This window comes from Pinus tabuliformis, chromosome 3_1 (assembly GCF_031772625.1).
Source record: "Pinus tabuliformis cultivar Carrire ecotype Pingquan chromosome 3_1, CPIR1, whole genome shotgun sequence".
NCBI classification, from domain to species: Eukaryota; Viridiplantae; Streptophyta; class Pinopsida; order Pinales; family Pinaceae; genus Pinus; species Pinus tabuliformis.
The window spans coordinates 741,729,726-741,748,421 of record NC_142301.1 but is presented as its reverse complement, the minus strand read 5'-3'; the positions used below and the strand labels follow the sequence as shown (position 1 = coordinate 741,748,421).

General features: G+C 39.2%; 1 pseudogene; it reads left to right on the top strand.

Moving 5' to 3' along the window:
- Positions 1–11,826: 11,826 nt before the first annotated feature.
- LOC149189483 (pentatricopeptide repeat-containing protein At1g11290, chloroplastic pseudogene) lies at positions 11,827–13,902 on the top strand (annotated as a pseudogene).
- Positions 13,903–18,696: the final 4,794 nt, after the last annotated feature.

Here is an 18,696-nt window from a genome sequence, read left to right as displayed (position 1 = left end):
CTTGCATTTACTAGTCTCTTCATCTGCCCTGCATTAACCAAAGAAATGTTTAACTTTTTGCGATGGGCTCTCACAATGTACTCCACTCCATCCTTGAGCAACAGATATTTGTTCTCATGGTGATAAAATATTTCTTTCCTATCATACAAATAAGGACTTCCCAAAATGATTCTTGAGATGTCAAGTGGAACTACATCTAACTCAACTTCATCAATGAATTTTTTAGTAATGGAAAACCTGAATAAGCATTTCCTTGTAACTTGTAAATTTGCATTATTGACTATCCAACCCAAGGGATATGGCTTATGATGAGGTACAGTTTCAAGGTTAAGCTTTTTGACCAAGTCTTCTGAAATTAAGTTTGATTATGACCCACTATCAAATAATGCATCAATCTTTGTATGATTTGAAATTACCCTTACATGGAACAATTCTATCCTTGATTCTTCATTTGGAGTGTTGTTGTGACTATGTGAGGAACTAGTGCTTGCAATAGCTTCTTTTCCTTTTGTAACCATGGCTGAAATCTTGGTCTCGTCACCAGAATTTGATCCAAGATCATGTTGTATGGTAATTGACGTCTTTTGTTTTCCCTTATTGTTTGGTTTCTTAGGCCTTAGTTCGGGATGTACTTTCCAACAGTGGGTTTCATCATGGCCCGCTTTGGAAAAATGTTGGCATATAGTTTTCTCCCCTCCTTTCTTCACACTTGCATTCTTCTTTCCTTCCCATTTTCCACCCTTCTCTTTCTCCTTTCCCTTGAATGGCTTCTTCTTACTACCCTCTTCCTGAATGTTCTTTCCTCTTGTTTCAAGGTGTGTGGCTTGCACAAATACCTCATCCAAATTGTTTGGAATAAACATAAGGATAGTATGTTTTAAGTAGGAATGTAAACCCCTAATATATTTCAACAATGTATCTTGGGAATTCAAGTTTACTCCTAACAATAAAGCCCTCTTCCTAAACTCCTGGGTATAGCCTTGAACTGTTTGACCCTTGAGTTGCCTAAAATTTTGCCAACTCATAATGGATTTTTTCATATAGGCTAAAGGATAAAACTGCCTTTTAATTGTAGAAACAAATTCAACCCAGGAAATGGATATCTTACCATGAATTCGCATTTCCTCTTGAGTCTTTGCTTCCCACCAAACTAGTGTTGCTCCTTCTAGCCTCAATGAAGCCAACTGGATCTTTATGTCATCTTCTTGAAGGTTCTGAATTCTGCAATAAACCTCCAATTGTCGAATCCAATTGTCTAATTTTTCTGCATTCACCTCACCATTGTACATGGGAAGTTCAAACTTAATGTCCAATTTGAGTAAGGGAGTTTTTTCCTTTGGGTTTTTTGAATTAGTATGAACAATTTTGGTGGTAGAAGTGGAAGATGATGCTATTTGAGATGTTGAGGATGATGAAGATGATGAGGAAGATGAAGATGGTGGAGATGGAGGAGGCTTTCCTTCATTACCCTTTGAATCCTTCTTTTCATATTTTTTTTATCTCCCGAGCTTCCCTCTCCATGTGGAGGATTGGAACTCTCTCCAATCATTCTAGTATTCATCTCTTCATAGAGGATTCTAACCAAGTCAGTTAAGTCATAAAACAATTTCTTGAATGCTTCCTCTTCTGAAAGACCTTCAGTCTCTCTTGCTCCATACATGATGGCTTTGGATTCAAGCTCAGCTTTTGGTATTGCTTATACCTCCTCAATCTCAATTGAAGGTAAAACTTGAGGTGTTTCAAGTGCAGCTGGGATTGGAACTTTGGGTGGAGATTGTGGCCTTGTGGCTCTCCTTCTTCTGGGCATTACCTCAGGAGTTGCAACCAATAGTTTCCCTTCTCCTCTCTGCAACTTTAACCTTGTAAGCATCACAAATTTGCAACCATTAAAACCCTACTTGCACAAAACTCAAGCAATCAAGAAAATAACCTTTTCTCTGATACCAACTTGATCTGTTGTTGAATGTTAGTTTTGTTGTGCTAATTTCAACTTCAAATTTAAAAACAACTTCTTAACATTTGCTTCATGTGCATAGGTTTCCTTATGGTGTATGTGAATGATAACAGGTAATTTTGTCAAGTTTTATGTTAAATTCATGAGAAAAATAGCATGAAAAACAAGTGTTGAACAACAGCAATCAAATGTACAACAAACCATCAAAATGAACACTTAACACAATCTTTTGATGAAGGAGTTCATCCCTCCTAGGCTACATCTCCTTGGTCCAGCTTCCATGGCTTAGGCATTTGTATTAGATCAAAATGGAAAAAGTGATGTTTACAATGTTCTACTGCTCCTGAAACCTACTTCAGTGTGCTCAAAACATCAAAATCATGTAGGAACACCTTTTCCTGATCCCAATTTGATCGAATTTTGCAAAAGCTATGGAAATCACTGTTTCTCCTAGTAAAACTCCACTAAAACTGGAGAACTCCAGTTAGTCCCGCCAAAAGTGGAGGAATCTCTGAATTTATCAGACCACCAATTTCTCTGCCAACTTAACTCCATGTTTAATTAACGATAGCTGTGTTAATTACGGACTAATTCGTAGTTAGAGCATTAAGCGCATTTATGGTAACAGTTGGCTTGTGGTTTTCGCGGAGGAGGTCACATGATGACATAAATTCTACCAATTATGGTTATGGTTTTTTGTTGTGGTTTTTTTTGCTAAATTTTAACCGTAGTTGCCAGGGTTAGTGGTTGTGTTCACATGGGAGGGGGCTAGCCTGCGGGCTAGCTCCCTCCTCCCCACAAACTACAAACCATTACACCATAAATAGAGTCGTCAACCATATATAGTTAAGTCACAAGTGATGGTAGAATGGTAAAGCATTGAGTTTATTATCGTGGGTTCGACTCCATCGACCTGCCCAATATTTTGTTGCACTATATGCCGATAGCCCGACCTTTGGGGAGGGACACATGGCAGCCTCTGGGCTTGCCACTTGTCGCCTCCTCATTGGTCCTTCCTCCGACCACTTAAATGAAGCCAAATCATCAATCTGTTGACAAAACACAGTATGCCACTTAGTGAAACCTTAATGGCCCTTGACCATCCCGTTGACCTGCCCAGTCACCTTCCACATCAACAGTATGGATTGCTGACTGTGCAGTGACTGTACCTTTTTTTTAAAATTCTTTTGTTTGGCAAAGCGGACATAATGTGACATCTTCCTCATAGGAACTCTATTTTGAGTGAAACGAGTTGCGTTGGGATCGTTTCGCCGAGACGGACGCGATCGTTCAGGTTTCAAGCGATTCCGAGCACTTTGATTTTCAGCTAAATACTGAGCACCTGATCAATATGTCATTTGAGTTCTGACTGCTGCTAGACTCTGCATTGTCATTGAAGCCTATGCGCTACTGATAACTCTGCTCTATGCCAACTCCACTGCTACCAACTCTGCTCTGCGCTGCTCTGAATCTGATCACTACTAGACACTGCATTTGTCACTCTGGCACTTGACTGCACCACCTAACACTAGTCCATCCTGCTACTGCTAACTATGGGCTCCCGTAGCAAGGTCTTGATTCAAGAGGTGGAATCCTCGAGGATCCTACCCATGCTATAGCTCTTTGAGGTTACAACTCTAGATCACCCCACCTCACCCCTGGAGGCATCTCGACAATCATGGCAAACTCTTCCTCCAACCTAGAGGAAAGCCTGTCAATATCAGCAGATGCAACTTGTTGATCCTGCTTCTCCTCCTTGTCCCTCTTTCTGAGAGGACACTGAGTGTTGTAGTGGCCCATCTCACCACACCTGAAGCACTTGATCTTTGAAACGTCCTTTTTCCTCCTGCATTGCTCCTGCTTCCCCTTTGATGCAAGGGCCACGTCCTCCTCTTCCTTCATGGCCTTTGTCCCACTGTTGCTACTGCCACTAATTGTGGCCTTCACCAGATCACGCCTCATCTCCCCTAATGCAGATCAACCCTTACACGTTCCCAGTCTGGCAGGTGTTCTCTACCCAGGATGCTCTAGACAAACACTTGCAAATCTTTAGAAACGCTATTCAGTGCTCATCGAACAAACTCTGTAGGTTAGGGCCCTGAACCTACTAAAGGCAGTCCAAGACTTCCTGAAGCTTCTTAAGGAAGGGGTATATTCACTCCCCTTTCTGCATTCTCGTGCATCTCAACTTCTCTTCTATGTACATCTTCCGCTGCTCGGAAGATCCTTCGTATAGCATGTCTAAGGCTTCCCACATCTATCGGGTAGTACCCTTGCCAGCTATATGGGATACTACATGATCTTGAACCTTGCCGAGAATGATCCTCTTAGTCTTTGCCATCTCAGCCTTGTACTTCTTGAGTGGATCTGCATCGACGAGTACAACTACAACACTATTGACATACGTCTTGAGATCATGCTCGTCTAGAAGGTAGGAAATCTTGACCTTCCTGATCACATAGTTGGAGGCTCCATCCAACTGATCTTGATCTCTCAATTCTATTGATGCCATCCCTCCAAAAAAAGTCAAACTTCTCCCTCTTCTTCTCTGTGCAGCTACTTCCTAGCTATTCGCACTCCCTTCTGGAGTGAGAAATCTCACACACAGCTATTGCTGCTTTGCTAGAAAAATTCAGACTTCTTGGCTAGAAGTCCCCTGAGGAAGAAATTCCCTTAGTATGTTCTATTCTCTCCCTCTCACACTATTTTGCCAGCAACTGTTGCAAAATATATGCGTCCTAGTTGAAGATCTACTTTGCAAGGAAACAATGTTTCTCCCTTTTGCCTTTGGAAAACTTCAATCTAGAGAATCAAATTTCTCTGTCGACTCACTCAGAGAAATCAATCTCACTCAAAACTTCGACATCTTTGTCCAAGGATTGCACTGCCTTCTGGGGTTTCGAATTTCCACCTCTGCAGTAAATTCAAACTCCCTCTTCCTTTATGCTCTGAGCTCTCCTGACCTCATGATTTGTGCTTTTATACCATGTGAAAAGTCGGTTACCCGATTACAACTACAACAAACTGATAATATTTCACATACTTGTTAAATTACTTGAACAAGTTACCTGCAATTTTCTACGGAAAATATTGAAATACATACACAAAAGCCTACACAAAACAAAGTACTACATAAACTAAATACTGCACTAGAGAGAAATAAACACACACATTAACACTGTTGTTTTTGGACAATGTCCTAGAAAAACCCAACTTGGGAAAACCGTGCAACAACTAAGGCTTTTAATTATTATGCAGTAATAAATCTGAGTACAATTCGTTGGATGCCAAAAATGGCTATCTGATACAGATAAATACTGGCAAAAAGTTAGTGAGAAGAATCTCACACTAATCTGAGAGATCTGACTCTGATCAGGGGCTTGCTGACTGGCCCCACACCGTCTCTGCTCACCTTCTGTGTCAACCCTATGCAAATTTGCATCACATTGGTTGGGCGTTGCGTTAATCCCTCTACTGACCTCTTTCTGTCTAGAAATTTGACCTCTTGGCCCTCCGGTCTCACACCCCGAATTCTGGCACTGAATCTCGTCTCTCCCAGTTGGAATTTGAACTCCCTTTGAAGCTCTGTGCTGCCTCTACATGGCACTGCACTGCCTCACTAAACTGCTCTCTGCCTTACACTCCCTGGATATGGAAAACTTCCTCCAGTCTACTATATTTGCCCCTCTCTGACTACTTCGAGTTTACTGAATCACTTTCGACAACTCACAACTGCTACTCAAGAAATCGATTCTCTAGTAAAATCAAACCGCTGAAGTGTATTTCTCCAACCGCATCGAACTCCTTCTTATAATCTCTCATTGGAGCTCCAACAGCCAGGATTAAAACATAATCGATGGCTAAGATTAATTTGGAGTTGATCCTCGTCTTCTTCAAGAAGATTCACACCCGATTTAATTAACACCTTTTAATTAACTAGATTTCCTAAGTTTAGACTTAGGGAACCATTAAAAAAAATATTTTAATTAAATTCCACAAACGATTTTTGAGTTTTGGAGAATGCATGTATCTTAGCCACTCTGCAAAGTTTCAAGCTAGAGCACATCTAATGCTACAAAAATCAACAAGAAACAGAAAAGTTCCAACAACAATACCCCTCGTTACCTTTGCTTTGAGGACAAAGCGTTTTTAAAGGGAGGGGCAATGTTACAAATAAAATATTTTTTAAAATAATAATTGATAGAAACAAAATAAATTTTATAATAATAAAATAAATAAATAGATTAATTATTAATATTTTTTCGTTATGAAAGGCTAAGAGGTCAAAGGACATGATCAATCACCTTCATGAACAGTTAATGCCTATATACGAAACTGTCATGAAGGCAATTGTATCATCATTCATTCATTAATAAAATATTTATTACTTCTCAAGCACATCAATGTCTTCTGTAATTGGCTTCTGCTTCTAACATAGTGGAGAACACCTTCTAGTTGCAGGGACAATAGATCAATTCTCAGTTACTGTAGTGGTAGCAATAGCAACAACATGACATTAGATGCGATGCAGACAGTGTTGGCAGCAGTGCAGGGTGGTAGCAATGTAGTGTTAGCAACAATTCAAATGCAAAATGATTCAGCTACATGGTTAACAAATGAATCTGAGTATGTGCAACAGTTTGGTGGATAGTGAAAAGTTTTTGTAGATGTCAGACGCCAATAACGTGGTCCAACTACAAAGGAGATGTTTATGAGATAATAAATTCCTCGCTAAGAGGGGATGTTAGATTTTGGTAGCATCAGACAGGTGTTCTAGTCTCAATTTGTGTCTAAGAGGCTAAGGAACGCAAGATCTCCAAAACCTGGAAAAGGTTTTGCGAGACAAGCTTGCGAAATGCCTTAACTTAATTAATTAGCCATCATTTAAAATTTTCCTAAGTCTAACTTAGGAAAATTAGTTAATTAATGGAAATTAATCAAGGATGATCAAGAATGCTCTAGAGACTCACATGGATAAAGTCTAAGATGATCTTAGTTGTTGATGAGGATCTAATCATGGTTGTTGAAGCTCCAACGAGAGATTATAATAGCAAATTGATAGGATGGAGAGAGACATAAGAGGGGAGCAAGTTCCTTGGCAGATCAAGCTATCCAGTTGCAAAGATTCAACAAGGAAGTGAGTTCGAGCTAGAGAAGGAGAGCATCAATGATTGAGGGCGCAACATAGAGAATTCCAGAGGAGTTTACTAGCAATTTTCCAGTGTTAGAGAGGCAGGAAGAGGGGGGTTGAAATTATTATGTAAAGAGGTTGAATAACTAGTGCGAGTAGTCAAAAACCCCAGTGTGAGTGTCAGAAAGGGAGTCGTTTCAATTACTGGAGGCTGGGAGATCACCCAGAAGGCAAAGTGAGTCATTTCCAGAGGTAGAGGAAGCCTAGACGACTCAGTTGGAGTCAAATTGTAGGATGTATGAATTTCCTAGGCTAGTAGTGTGAGTTTCAGGTAGGCCATGTTGTCGAGAAGAGAGAATGAGCAGGCTAGAGGGAGGCTGACTTATTTTGCAGAGGGAGAAATTTTCTCCATATTATTTTTTTCCAAATTATTTCCAGAGGATTGCCATTTAGGCATCCAGATTATTGTACTCAAATTTAACTGTTGCGTATAATGAAATAAACCCCATTTGTCACACCAGTTTTCCAAGGACTTTTTAGTCCAAAAATATTGGTGTTTATTTTATTGTGTGTGCGCATTATTTTCTCAGCTTCCAGTGTATTTTCTGTAATGTATTTTATTTTTTATGAAGATTTCAATTGTGAGTTTATCGATATTTGTCATAATAACAAATAAATTGTAGAACAATTAGGAGATAAATTTCCAGTAATTGCAATCAAGGAATTTTCACAAAGTTTTACCATGGGAGGACAACATTAACTCTTATTACATGTGATAAATCTTAAGAAAAAAATATTTCCTAGATCACTGAGTTAGAAGTGATATAATGAATAATGTACACAAGGGGAATTTCTTTTATTGACCCTCATATTTGTATACGATGATGCAAAAGTATTTTGTCTCCTCAAAGTAGCTTTTAAGAGCTAGGAATCTTCATTGTAAGAGAGAGATTTGTTTAGTGTTACCACCTCAAGACTTTGCTTTACAACCCCATTTCTTTACATTTTCTTTCTTTCTTTGATTTCTTAGTATTTTAATTAGATATGCTTTGTTAGGCACAAGACTTATGGGTAAGGGCCTTAGAGTGAGATGGTGTGACTTTAGAGTTATTTTTTTAGTTCCTTTTTTGGTTTTTATTTGATTTAGGCTTTTACATGTCTCTTCATTTACTTAGCTTCAGACCTTGCCAAATGCCCTGTCACAAGTCAACCATGAGTGGGGATATTTTTTTATGAATGGATTGGAAGTAAATGAGAAATATGCATTGTGTTTAAGTATTTTTTTGGAATATGAGATACACTACATCAACCAAATCTCCAATATTACTACATGACCCAAGACCTAGTGACAATTATCTAAAGGAAAATTATGTCCCCCATGGTACGACGAGGAAAAATAATAAAATTATTTTTGTTATAAAATGTTATTAGATCACACCCAATGTTAAGCAAGAAATCATGCATGAAACCATACCACAACCAAGGTGTCACAACACCATGTGTATGAAAGCCTAGTGTATCATTTGTGAGTGCATGTAACAACTGAGGTGTAAGAGATGGGAATTGGTATGGCGTGGCTGAATCATATGAAAAATTTGAGCATTGATGTGATGTAATATCATTGTATATTTAAAGGAGAACTAGAAGAACAATTACGAGTCAAAGGATGTAAGCAAGATAGTTCATGCAAGTAGCAAAACCACAACCCATGAGAGTCAGAATTTGAAAATATTTACCCATGAAAGGGAAATAATCATGAATAGAATTGGACACAAGGGAGTGTCTACTACACCAATGCACTATTCAGGAAGTCTAATATTGTGAAAGAATACACAACTAAAATATGTCACCTAGGAACTAGCAATAAAGTTTAGAGTAGTTCCACAACTCTAGCCTTGAGGACAACTCTTTTTTAAAGGGGAATGACATGATAGGACCCTTCCCTAACCTCCCTACTTTGGGGTACCCATGACTTAGTAAATTAATGTATGAGGCCAATTTCTTTGAATAAGGTCCATGGACATTGTTCTCTTTCTCAATTATCAATATAGGGTTTATATTTTGCAAGTTCAACACTTTTGTTTCCTTTATTTTATTTTTTGTATTTTATATTCATTCTAATATTATTCATGATTTATTGTTTTTTTACTAAGTACACTATATTTCCCCCCACTTCCAATGACCTCAAGTTGTCTTTTTGATGTTCCCTCAAAAGCGAATTTGAAAGAGGCCTTACTTGGCGGTGACCATTTGGATGGTGATTTCCCTCCAAAGAAGGGTTACAAGTAATTTGAGGATTGAAGTCCATGTTAATGTGAATGGTTTGGATGATATATGTTCTCTCTATCAATTTCAGTTCCTCCACTCCCTAATTTGCTAACTACCATTATTTCACATTGGTTTTTTTTCTCTCTTTTCATATTTATTGTTTGCCCCTTTGTACACCCTTGTGGGTTCTTCCACTTCTTTCTTTCTAGAAGAAGCCTTGGAAAGGTTTCTAGAGATGACTTGCTATTTTATTGGTAAAGGTAGATGGGTGTTAGGCTTCCAAAAACATTGCTAGCTTTTCCCCTACTTCTAGGAATTGAATGAGGATATACCTACCCATCTCCCACAAATATGTTGCAAGTGCCCAATTCTTGAGGAGATGACATTAAGTTATTTCCTTCTAGTTTGGACATGTATAAGGCCATTTATAACCTCTATGCTTCAATTTCTTTCATGTTAAGACTTTTATGGTGCTCCTAACCAAAGTAAGGCCATAGTTTTGGGTCATATAAGCCCCCCATATTAATTTCTAGATTCATGTCTTCTCTAGGTCCCACAAGCCGCACTATTGAAGTTCATAGGCCCTTTTGACCTTATATATACTTACACCCCACATCCCCCATTCAAGAATGATATATCATCTATTCACTATAATTATTTCTTAAGATCTCTTATAACATGCTCTTTTCTAGAGATATTGGGGTTGTTGACCACGGTCGATAATCCCTGCACTTCCACCAACAATTAATGTCTTCCTCATAGATATACTCCAAGTAGCTTTTAACCTTATTCCATCTATAGAGCTTGAAACCTTATCTTATGGAGTTATAATTTGGATCCACTAAAAGAGGGATCCATTTGTGCAAGAGATCATTCCCAAAATGGGTTACATCCCTTGCCTCAATGTCCCAGAAGCTTTATTGTTGAATGAGGGCGAAGTGTCATCTTACATTGTCCCACGGGAAGGAGCTTAGAGACATTTGGTTCATTCTTATTAAATGATCTTACTCTACTCCCCTTACATACTTTGATCTCCATATTTTACCTTGGAGTGCATCTCTGTTCTTCAACCAACACAATACCACCTTTTGTTTTCAAAACAAAACCATAGTTCCTTCCTATACATTGTTGAGTTCAATCCTTTTAGAAGGATAGATGTCAAGTCCTCATTTATCACGAGGATGAATAATCTTAAACCAAGTGGCTTGAGGTCACTTCCTTTCCTACTTTGTCCATTCCCATAGGATTTCTTTTCATATTATTTGAATGGATTCTAAGACCTTTGAAGGTGCCACTAAGACTAAAACAAATAAAGATGATGACTTGTAGGATAGATTTAACTAGAACAATGACTTGTAGGATAGATTTAACCAGAATAATTTGACTCACTAGAGAGAGATGGTGGTAGGTCCAACTAGAGAAACTATCTCTCAATTTTTCAATAAGAGGCACCCAAGAGATGTCTCTGTTTCGTTTTTCAAATAAATGTAGATCTATGCATTTGGAAGGAAATGAGTCTATTTGAAAATTTGTGAACCTTCCTATAGTTCTTTCAATATCTTCCCTAGTGTTAAGAAAAATAGTTGAGATTTTTCCTTATTTTACCCACTAAATGATTGATTCACCCATAAACAAAATAAATTTAAACTCTTTTACCCACTAAATAGTTGATTCACTCATAAAAATGGCTATCATCAACAAACTGGGAATGTGATAAGAGCCATCCTTCTCACTATACATGATACTTCACATGTAATGCTAATATTTAGTTACAATTAGAGATCTACCAACAGCTTTAGTGAGAAGTAAAAAAAAATATATTTTTATTAAATCATTTTGTCTTTAGTGAAACTTTTTGATGAACAATGATCACAATAATTAAAAATTTGTTATTTCTTAATCTTTTATGTTTTCATGCCAAGACATTTTGGTTGGAGGGTGAGAGGCCAAGTCCCAGCCACAAATGCAATAATTACTATTTCCTGCTAAGATTTTTCTGTAAAAGGGCAAAGCTCAAGTCACAGTTTTCCATTAAAATGCAAATGCTTCACGAGTCAACCTTATCAACGAAAACGACTTTGCATTACGATTTATATTTATATCTTCTTTGCCTACATGTTCAATAGCAACAATGTCAACTCTTTTGTTTCCCTGGCGGTATGATACCCACAACAAATTTAGACATTACAAACATCTTTACAGAATCATATCTGTTATTCATTATAATGCTCTTATTCATCACAGAAACTGTCATTCTCTTCCAGCTCTAAACGTGCTACACAAGCAAAATGGTGATCCTGATATTCACTGGATCACCTATAGATTACATCACCTGGATAAGTCACCCGATTCCTTTACATATGCTTCTCTCTTGCAGGTTTGCAATAGTATCACAACACTAAAGAAAGTCCATGCCCAAATTATCGCGACTGGTCTTGAGCAAAACATCTTTCTGGGCTCCAAGATCATTAACATGTATTCCTTGTGGAGTTGCATAGAGGATGCACGCAATGTGTTTGACAAAATACGCCAACGAAATGTTTTCATATGGAATGTGATGATCAGAGGGTATGCCATGAATGGATCATGGGGGGAAGCCTTTGCAATATATTGCCAAATGCAGCAGGCAGGTATACAACCCGACAATTTCACCTTCACCTTTATACTGAAGGCGTGTGCCGAGCTATTATCTCTGCAAGAGGGGAAAGAGATTCATGGTCATATAGTCAAAACTGGCTCTGAGTTGGATGTTTTTGTGAGTAATTCCCTTATATATATGTATGTTAAATGCGGGGTTGTAGAGCATGCCCGCCGAGTGTTCGGCAGAATACCTGAAAAGGATGTGGTCTCATGGAATACAATGATAACTGGATATGCACAGAATGGGCATGAAGTGGAAGCATTAGGTTTCTTCAATCAAATGCAGCTGGTAGAGATGAAAGCCAACTTGGTTAATATGGTGAGTGTGATCCAGGCATGTACCCATCTAGGCGTTCTGCTACCGGGTAAGTCTTTTCATAACCATTCTATTAAGAGTGGTTTTGAAGCAGATGTTTTCCTGCGAAATTCACTTATAGACATGTACGCAAAATGTGGATGTATAGACAGTGCACAGCGAATCTTTGATAAAATGCTTGATAGAAATGTCATCTCCTGGAGTGCACTGATTGCTGGTTATGCACAGAATGGACTTGCCAACGAAGCTCTGTCACTATTTGATAGAATGCAAAGGGTGGACGTAGTACCCAATTCAGTTACAATGGTCAGTGTGCTCCAAGCGTGCACCCGTTTTGGTGATTTGCAACAGGGTAAGTTGATTCATGACTATGTCATTCAAAGAGGATTGGACTCGGATGTTTTTGTGGCCAATTCTCTGATGGACATGTTTGCCAAGATTGGCGGTATTGATGTTGCACAAAACCTCTTTGACAGAATGTCTACAAGAAATGTTGCGTCATGGAATATAATAATTGCTGGATATGCCCATAACAGATATCCCAAAGAAGCCCTTATGCTTTTTAATAAAATGCAATTAGTGAAAATGCAACCAAACTCTACGACCATTGTGAATGTGCTTCAAGTATTTACTAGTTTGGTAGCTTTGCAACAGGGTTTGTGGATCCATGGATACATTATTAAACGTGGGTTTGAATCAGATATTTTTGTGGGGAATTCCCTTATAGACGTCTATGCCAAATGTGGAAGAATAGACTTTGCGTCCCGATTATTCGGCATAATGCCTAAAAGAGATGTGGTTTCATGGAGTACATTGATTTCTGCACATGGAATGCATGGGTATGGCAAGGATGCCCTTGCGCTTTTTCAGCAAATGCAACAGACTGGTATTAAGCCCAACCACATAAGTTTTGTTAGTGTTTTGTCCGCTTGTAGTCACTCAGGGCTGGTGGATGAAGGTTGGAAATATTTTAATTCCATGATTCAAGATTATTGCATTACTCCAAAGTTGGAACACTATGCTTGCATGGTTGACCTTCTTTGCCGTGCAGGACATATACATGAGGCAAAAGATTTTGTTCTAAAGATTCCATTGGAGCCTAGTGCAAGTGTGTGGGGAGCCTTGCTTAGTGCCTGCAGAACTTACTGCAATATTGAACTGGGTGTATGGACAGCAAAACAGCTTAATCGCATAGACCCTGAAAATGTTGGATGCTATATAATGCTTTCAAACATCTATGCTGCTGCTGGAAAGTGGGATGATGCCGCAGTTGTGAAAAAATTGGTGAAAGACAAGGGATTGAAAAAGTTACCAGCTTGTAGCGTGATCGATGTGACTAACAATGTTAATGAATTTTTTATAGGATACAAATCACACTGTCAATCAGAAAACTGTTATGAATTGTTTGAAACCTTAGCACAGAAGATGAAAACTGATGATTACGGGCATAACACAGAAATTATGCTTCATAATGTGGATGAAGACGTGGAGAGACAAATGAACTCTTGTTATAGTGAAAGGCCATCTATTGCTTTTGGGCATAGTCTAAGCCTCAGGAGCCCTCCCCAGACCATGAAAAATATTCATGTGTAAATGTTTTTAAAAAGTAAATAGTATCTCTTGATAATGGACTGTGTCTTCCCAAAGACTATCTAATGTTTCCTATGGAAGGTGGAAGTGTGGCTCAGCTACACAATCTTATAGAAGTCAGTCCCATGCAGTTGAAAAAGGGATCTGAAGGGAGAAAATCAAATCTCCTGAATTTTGAAGAATAATTTTTCAGCCCTAAGTTTGAGAAGGGAGGTCGCTTTAGCTCGTATAGCAAGTTCTTTTTAAAGAAATGCACGGGAAATCTGTGTATGCATGACGTTTCTTTAATCAACTCGTTACTCTTCCTGCCAAATTTTATCCACCACCAGCTCTGAGAAAACAGGAATCCGTGAGAAGACAATTACATTTTTTTCCAACTTCGGCTCCGCTTCTTATTATGATGCAAATGCTGACAAAAAAGAAAACCCCCCTTCTATAGGACCATTAAATTAATGGCAGTACATAATTTCGCCTAACCAAAAGCATGCTCATATTTATTTGCTCGGTTGACATGCTGGGTATAGTTGCTCTTGTTTCTGGTTTGATGTGGATTTTGTAGAACTTCTATTGTACATTTTCCAACACTGTATACAGGACGTGACATTTTCTGCCTTAGGCTCGTGACATTTTGGATGAGATGGCAGTGTAAGTTAAACCCATGAAGTATGAATGTATAAATATGTACCAACATTATTATATTTTATAGGACATCCACTTGGTGACTTGGACTGAAGAGTTAAAGACTGGATTCCATGTGATGCAGTGTTTCTGCATGGTATTATACCATGCCAATTATATTTACTAAATAGAGATGGAGAAGGATGATGATTTTATGCTGGAGCTGGACTCAGATAACCTTTGATTTTGTAGGAGGTTTATAGCCAAAAAAATAATTACATAAAAAATCACTTCTTTTTTATTATATTCCTCTACTGTTTGGATCATACTTAAAAAGCAACGCCACTTTATGCTCATTTGTAGACTTGCTAGAATTGAAATTCAAATATTTTATATTATGTTAGATGTGTGCATTATGAATAATCCCACGTGGATAACAATTATGAGGCAGAGGTCATTTATGAGGCATTGCCTGCCCCACAAGCTTTGTTAATTCAGATTCAAACATTGGTGGTAAGCCATTAGGTTCATGTGTTAGCAACCTCCCCTTCTCCAGTAATAAGACAATCTATCTTACTATAATGGTATATATCCATATGATGGGATTTTGTTCCACATTAATACTCTGCTCCATAAAAAAATTCACATACTGATAACTTTCATGTTTAAGCATTCTGCAAACCTTTTCATGTTCTGTTAGAAGTTTTTTGGTTTACTTAATTGTGACATATGTTTGACATTCAACCAAAACAACACTTCCATGAACTCCTTTATCGCACGGTCTGATGTCAGCAAAAGGTATGCCCAGCCTTTATTTATGTCTGTACTTCACTGAAGATGCCCATCTCTTTGACTTCGGTAAAGGCTTTTAAGGTATGCAGTTGCTAAACAATTTTAACCTAAGAAAAACAGAGAAGAGATCATCATAAAAATGAATCATGTTTATGATATAGAGGATTCCCTAGGTGAAGAGGACCTCATCTTTCTTTCGCTGATTATTGACGAGTTTGGTGTTGATTTCTGGTAGCATCGGATGTGCTCTAAGCCTCAAAATTTGCAGGGAGACTTGGACACATGTATTCCACAATACCCAGAAATCGTTTTGGGAAATTCCACCCGGAATCAGTGTTATTAAAATAATTAATTATTTTAATGGATGCCTAAGTCTAAACTTAGGAAATTAAAATAATTAAAGGGTATTAATCTAATCGTGGGTGAAACTTCTAGAAGAAGATGAGGATCAAGCCAAAATGATATGAGCCATTGATTAGAACCTAATCTGGGCCGTTGGTTCTCAATAGAAGGATTATAAGAAGAGGTTTGATGGGCATTTGGAAAATACATCAAGAGGGAGATCAAAGATCGAATTTTTGAAGAGAGCAGCGCAACAGTTGCTGGAGAAAAGTTTGAAATGATTTCTTGCAGTGAGGGGCGGGGATAGTTTCAGTTGGAGTTTTCTCTTGATCTAGGAATACTCAACAAAGGAGGGAGAGGCAATGCAAAGGCTATGTTGGGCAATGTAGGCTAAAGCAGAGGCAACGCAAAGCCTTGAGGAGATCTGTATTTTTGCTGGAGAGGTCAATTTATGAAGTTGAAGGCCGGGGTGTGAGACCGGGAGGACAAAATCGAAGTCTCAGAGGCAAATTGATCAGCAGAAGGGGTGACGTTGGCCCTAGAAGTTGTGACGCTGGGCCTATGCAGTGATTGCGTAAAGGCAGTGCAGAGGCAGCAAGGGACAAGCCATTCTATCGCTGGATCAATGGGGATCGCCAGTGATAGTGTGGGGTATTTCTCACTAATCTTCTATCTGTCATAATCTCTGTACTAGATAGCCAACAAGGCATCCAAAGATTGTATTCAGAAAACTACTGCTTAATAATACAAACCCTCAATGACTGCACAGGTTTTCCACACTCGTTTTTCCAAAAATAACTATGTAGATGTGTGTGATGTTTATTTCTCTCCTGTGTTGTATTTAGTTTCCGCAGTTTTTATTTGTGTAGGTTAGAGTGTATTTAATTTGATATTTGCCGTAGCACACAACAAGTAAATTGTTTAATCGAATTAACAATTAGAAGAATTAACATCAGCTGCTGCAGTAGGAATCCGGTAACCGATTTTTCACATGGTATCAAAGCACAGATCATGAGCAGAAGAGCTTAGAAGAAGAAAGGAAGAGGAGTTCGAAATTACTGTAGAGGCAACAATTCGAATCCTTAGCAGGCAGCGCAGTCCTTGGGCCATAAGATTGAAGTTTTGAGGAGAAATCGATTTCTTTGAGTGAGTCAATAGAGAAATTCGATCTCCAGATTGAAGCTTTCCAGAAGCAGAAGGGAGCAACATATTTTTCCTTGCAGAGCAGATCTTCAGTTGGGACGCAGATATTTTGCAACAGTTACTGGCAGAATAGCGTCAGTGGGAGAGAGAGACACTGTTGAGGGAATTCTTCCTCAGAGGATTTCCAACCAAGAACTCTGAATTCTCATTTGCTGAGCAACTACAGGGAGCAACAAATCTACTAACTCCAACAGGGAGTGCGTAGGCTAGCCCAACAACAACACAGAGGAGAGAGGAGGCAGTTCGACATTTCGTTGGCAGAGATGGCAGCTAATGGGTTGCGAGATCAGGTTCAGTTGGCGGGTGCATCCAACTATGTGATCTGGAAGGTAAGGATCTCATGCCTTCTGGATGAGGATGATCTCAAAACTTATGTCGATAGTGTGGTAGTTGTACCTGCGGATCCAGATCCGCTCAAGGAGTACAAGGTCGAGATGGCGAAGGCCAAGAGGTTGATCCTCGATAGAGTGAGGGATCACATAGTGTGTCACATTGCTAGCAAGGATAGAACCTAACAGATGTGGGAAGCTTTGGCCACGCTACACGAAGGATCTTCCGAGCAACGGAAGATGTACTTGGAGCAGAAGATGAGATCCATGCAGATGTAGAAGGGGGAACACATTGATCCATTCCTTATGAAGCTTCAGGAGATCCGAGACTCATTGGCAACTTTGGGGTCAACACCTCAACCTATCGAGATGGTGAGGCTGGCCCTGAACTCAGTCTTAGAAGATGGCAAGTATTTGTTTAGAGTATCCTGGGCAGAGAGAGATTGCCAGATTGGGAAGGGATGTGGGCCGCTCTTCAGCAGGAAGAGATGAGGAGAGACTTAGTCAATTGCAAACTTGATAGTAGCAGCAGCAGCAGTGGGACGAAGCCAGAGGAGGATGGGAATGCAACCCTCGCATCTAAGGGGTAGCAGGAGCAACAGAAGAAGAAGAAAGATGTCTCAAAAATCAAGTGCTTTCAGTGTGGTGAATTTGGTCACTATGCAACACAATGTCCTCTCAAGAAAAAGGACAAGGATGAGAAGCATGATTCAAAGGCTGCATCCACATAGATCGAGGAGGAGGTGTTTGCCATGATTTCCCAGAGGTGAGGTGATATAGAACTGTAGTTCGAAAGAGCTACAGTTGGGTAGGATCCTTGAGGAGTCCACCTATTGGATCAATACCTTGCTACGGGAGCCCAGATTAGTAGTAGTAGGATGGACCAGTGTCAGTTGGTGCAGAGGAGTGCCGGAGTGACAGTTGCAGTGGCTAGGAGAGCCAGAGATTGAGCAACGCAAAGCAGAGTTGGCAGTAGTGCAGTTGGCACATAGTAGAGGTCAGCAACAACATAGAGACAAGCAGCAGTTAGAACTCCAGCAACAAGATGCATCATACTAAACACCTGTTTAGTAATTTTGGATGCTTTTCCATTGTTGATGCAGTCGCAACAACAATTGGAGAAGGTTGCAGTGCAGATGCAGTGTTGGCAGTGGCAAGGCCGACAGTAGCACGGATGCAGAATTTGAGAGGGAATTGTAGTACGGATGCAGTGTTGACAGTGGCAGTGTCAGCAACAGCATAGATGCAACATTTGCGCAGTAGTTGGTGAGCAACAATGTCGGACATCAACACAGCAGAGGGAGATGTTACAGAGAAGGGTGATGCTTCGACAGGTTGCATTACTAGAGCACATTTCTCACTAAGAGGGAGTGTTTGATTTCTGGTAGCATCAGATGTGCTCTAAGCCTCAAAATTTGCAGTGAGGCTTGGACATATGCATTCCACTCGGAATCAGTTTTATTAAAATAATTAATTATTTTTAATGGATGCCTAAGTCTAAACTTAGGAAATT